Consider the following 5,519-nt stretch of genomic DNA (forward strand, 5'->3'; position numbering starts at 1 on the left):
AGATCGTTAGAATTACATCTCTTGTCATATGATTTTCACTTGATTTTGTTATATTATTTTAGGGAGTTAGTCTATCTAAAATCCCATGTACGGAATAGAGCACAAGCAGAAGCGTCTATAGCCGAAGGATACTTAGCTGAGGAATGTCTCACCTTTTGTTCCCACTATTTTGAGGATATAGAAACAAGGTTCAATAGACCTAGATATGTATGTGATGACCCACTTGACAGGGGATTATCAGAATCTTCTCTTTCCGACGGTGGGTAAAGGAGGGAGTTTTGGTACACTTTTTGCTTTAAGTGAAAAGCAAAAGCTACAAGCCCATAGATATGTGTTATTAAATTGTCAAGCCGTCAAGGATTATGTGAAGTGAGTAAACATAGAGGTTATTAGCAGTAATATATTTATAATTTATACTAGTTAGTGACATACTCTAAATCTAATTTAATTCCTCATGTAGTGAATTTAGAGAATACATAAAAAGAAGCTCAGAGGGAAGGAGATTGAACCCCACAAATATAGAGAAGAGAGTATTTAAGGATTTTGTTACATGATTTGAAAAACGAGTTAGTTAGGAATTAGATTTTATGAAAGGGAAAAGGTTTTAATGTAACACCCTCACTACCAGAATGTCACGATTCCGGCTACGCTACTCTGATAGCAAGAAGTATTATGACTACTTTATATACTAAATATTAAAATAGGAGCCTGTGACTCGAAAATGTATCGCTGATTTCTTTGAAAACCGGAAATAAATACTTTATCTTAAGATAAGCACAAGCAGGCATAGATTCATAGACTATACTCCTTACATAATATCTCATAATATAATACATATATAAAACATACAACTTCTATCCCTCTTACAAACTTGTGATAACAAAGGCGAGGGAAAAAAATAATCTAATTAATACAACATATAAATCAAACGCAGCATAACTCTTCATAATGCTTCGTCCGGTTCCTGAAAAGATAAAGTTGTAGGGGGGGTGAGAACCTAACCACATGGTCTCACCACGGAGTTTTAAAGTTTTCATAAGAAGATATTTAATAAGAAAAACTATTTTCAAGCTCAGTGATTATCATTGCCTTATGAACCTTTTAAAAACCAATAGGTAATTGTTCAAAACCTTTTTCAAAGAAATAATGTTTAATCTTTCAGAAATCCAAACATTTCCTTTCTTATAAGAAAAACTCAATCAGAAACTAACCACGCAATCAAACAACACAATCATTAATTCAACACCAAAGTTCATTCTGAAATGGTGTAGTGTCGTCTTAGGTTTTAGGTCTTTAAAGTGTTCCATCACAATCAGTGTGCATAATTGTTACTATATCTTCAATGGTTTTAAGTTAATACTAAATATTTCTCTAAGACATTTATTTTTTTTTTTTTAGAATTTTATAAATCCCAATGAAGAGGAGAAGCTAATATGTATGGCTTAAAGGATATCATGAAGTTTTTTTTATATGTTGATATAATTTGGATCTTGGATAGGTTATATTCTCAAATATATTTAGCTCCGAAGATGTGGTTGAGGAGGAGAAACTAATCTATACGGCTTAAAATAATATGAAGTTTTCTATCTGTAGTTGTGAAGATAACGATTTGGATCTTGGATAGGTTATGTTCTGTGATAGTTTAGTTGGGTAGATGTAGTTGAGTTGCTGCAGTTAAGTTTGGACATTCACCGACGGCTGTAGATTTATCCATTGCTTTTAATACCTGATGAGTTGATGTTTGTAGTTGAGTCCTTTATTTCTTCAGGAATACTATTTTTGCATTACGTAACGAGATTGGTTTATACAACATTATTATGTTTGATCTTGAATTTTATAATATCAAATCTGAACCATTTAATATGATTTACTATTAAGTAATAAGTATTCTTAGAAAATCTAGGAGTAAGCTAATTCCCCAAGATAGGATACATAAGTCACTTATACTTACATATAATGAATTTTTTTTATCAAATAATTTATTTTTTTGAATTTTTAATTTAGCTGAAACTTTTTATTGAAAGACATCGATGGAACTATTAAGACTAGAAGGCTAAAAGTCAAAGAAATAGATAACTTATCTAGTGATGAGTAAGTTGTTGTAAACTTTGAAGATCAACAAGCTATTGGAGAAGCCCAAGATTTGCTGGCTGGATATTTAGAAATATTGGCAGTTGATTGTAAGTCATTTTCAATCAATTTCTCAAAGTGATCAGGATCTTTAGGTGTATCTCGATCTAGATTTGAGGACTATTTTAGCAACTTGCTGAAGGTACATACTTGAAATATTTACGTCTATAAAATTGCTATTAAAATTATATGTTCTTGATAACATTTTGTTATTTATGTATGATTCTTTTTTAAAGTCAAAATTTTATTTCAAAATTTCTAAGGGCATTGCAAAGCAATATTGCAAAATGAGCCTGGCAAAAAAGTGGTCACAACATAGAATTAAGTTGTGGAATGAGTTCTATGATCCATGCATAAGTAGACAAGCAATTATTGATAATGTCCCAGTCGGCATAGACAGAGATCAATGGGCATCTTTTGTTCAATATCGTTTTCTACTTTCTACAATGGTAACATGCTAAATTTTTTAACATTAATATTAATATGTAATCATTTTTCTATTTTTCATTTTTCTTTTTTGATAGGAGATGTGTAGGAGAAACAAAAAAGTTTGCAGTAAGCAAACAATTCTCTATATTGGTGGGTCAAAATCCATCTCAAGAAAAAGACATAAAATAGTATGAAGCATAATTCAAGTTTTTTGTATTTAATCTTATTTATCATATGTTTTTTAACTTTATTTGATATTGTTTTACATAGTTCTTAGAAACGGGGCGAAAAATTTGCCATGGAAAAATGTACATAAAAGCTTATAAGAAGAAAGACGGGGCATTTGTAACTGATGAAGCAAGGGATATAGCGGTAAGCTGAACTTATTGGTCTATTTTAGTACAAAGTGAAATTTGGAACATTAATGTTACTTTGTTGTCTTTCGTTGTGTAAATCTCAATTGTAGAAACAAATTGAACTAGTTATGACTCAAGACGAGAAAAATGGATCTGGACCATCCATAAATGATGCTATTGACAAAGTGTTTGGGGAATAGCATTCTGGTAGGGTGCGATGCATGGGTATGGGAGCAACAGTTAGTAATACTTTCAGAAATGCCAATCGTCCTAATCAGCTAGCCAATTCTTTGCCTTCAATGTCCTCTACCAATTACTCCCAAGCTGATTTTAAACATTTGGAGTCTAAATTTGATGGGATATTGACTACACTAAAGACTTGTTTCCTTTCTAAAGAAGAAAGAATTCATGTTGAACTTACTAGTATATTTGACCACAGAGCTCAGGTAAATTGCTTCCTCTTCCTGAATTTATGTTGCACTCCTTATTTTGAATTTTTTCTTAAATGATAACTGTTATATTGAGCTACTATTCTAGCATTGATAGTCTCGTATATTCTAACATCATATCCATACATCTTATCAATTCATTGTTCAAGTTTTTGACGCTTCAAAAAGTTAATGCCTCTTTTTTGAATTTTTTCCTTTGAATTGTTTTTATAGTGCTATAGATGTTGGCAATTGTTATGTTGATATTTTTTGTTTTTAATTTATTTTATGCTATTGATGGTGAGAATGATCCTATTACACCAACAATAGGAAGAACATCATCAGGCGGAACAATGAAAATCGTGAAGACATTGTTTAGTGTTGCTTTAAAAACTGATTGGTTGTTAATTCTTTCACACTTTTTAGGGTATTATGTTTCATTTTACTTACTAAACAAACTTATTCAAGTAGTGAACTCATTAGTGGTAGTTGTGAATTTATTGAATTTTAACATGTTTAATTTTTAAGATTAGATATATAAAGACAATGTTGATTAAGATATTATGCATTTTATTATAATATAAAGAAGTTATTATTTATTACAATGGGTTATGAATTATATTTATATTTTAAATAATTTTATTAGTATTAAAATTTTTCTTATCTATTAATATCTTATAAAATAAAAAAAAATCTATATATGCATAATAAAAATATTATGCCAGTTTTATTGGTGCATTAATTTTCAAATTGAGACGATTTATAACTCTCACAAATAGAAAAACAATTTTTAGTCTAAGTAAATTGTAGGAGTTTAAAATCCCACAACTTCAATTAAAATTGCTGTAAAACAGTGTAGTTGGATACCTTCGGAAAACGATGCCATATATTAAAAATCACTGCAAAGTGCCGAGGGTAACAAACCGCCGCAATTTAAATTTGAAATAGCGTCGGTTTTTAAAAAACTCCCGTAATTAAACTGTAGGACACCTAACTCCGTCAATTTATGAAACTGCTGTAAAGTAACTTGTGGGGGTAAAAAACTGCCGCAAAATTAAAAAAATCTCCGCAAATTAGCGTCTTTATCGTAGTGTTTTATGCAGGTAGTTAATTTTTTTTTGGCAACTTCTATGTGGTTGTTGTCTCTGTTAAATAGCAGCATGTTTCTTTTGCTTACTGAATGTATGTTTCTTATACATTTTTCGAATTTTCCTGTGATAAGCAGTTGTGAATGTATCCGTTTCTCTAAAAAGTGAATGTCTTTTCTCTTCTTAAATATTCCTCGACAGATTTTTTCGTGTGTGCACCTGATTATTTTTGCCAAAATATAAGTGAATTTTTGTTCTGTTAAGCAGCAACATATTTCGCCTGCATACTAAATGGAAGTTTTTTTTATATATTTTCCTAGTTTTCTAGTGTTGCAATTGTTGATTTCTCTATATCTTTAAGCATTTCATGGTCTTTTTATGTAATCAATCTACTCGGCAAGTTTCTTTTGTGTAGGCATCTGTTTCGATATGCCAATATCTACAAGGATGTTGTTTCTGGTAGGCATCAGGATGTTTTTTTCTAACTAAATAGATGTTTCTGCATAATTTTTCGAGTTTACCTGAGTTAAGTAGTTGAGGATGTCTCCGTTTCTTTGAAAAATGAATGTCTTCTTTCTTCTTAAAGTAAATTTTCGTTTTGCTAAGCAGCATCATGTTTTGTCTTCATACTAAATGAAATTTTCTTTATATGTTTTCCTAGTTTTCTAGTGCTGAAATTGTGGATATCTCTATTTCTTCAAGCATTGCATGGCATTTTTATGCAATCAATCTATCGGCAAGTTTCTTTTGTGCAGGCACCAGTTTCTTTATGCCAATATTTACATGGATGTTGCTTCTGATAGGTATTAAGATGTTTCTTTTCCTTACTAATTGGATGTTTCTGCATATATTTTTCGAGTTCACCCATTATTCCTCGGCAGGTTTCTTGGTGTGTGTAACTAATTATTTTTGACAAGCTAAGATATAAGTGGATTTTCATTCTGTGAATCAGCATCATGTTTTGTTTTCATACGAAATGGAAGTCTCTTTATATATTTAACTATCTTTCTTGTGTTGCAGTTATGGATGACTCTATTTCTTTAAGTATTGCATGACCTTTTTATGTAACTACCACTTGGTAGGTTGCT

This window comes from Arachis ipaensis, chromosome B9 (genome assembly GCF_059453495.1).
Source record: "Arachis ipaensis isolate K30076 ecotype BB chromosome B9, ASM5945349v1, whole genome shotgun sequence".
In the NCBI taxonomy this organism is placed as follows: domain Eukaryota; kingdom Viridiplantae; phylum Streptophyta; class Magnoliopsida; order Fabales; family Fabaceae; genus Arachis; species Arachis ipaensis.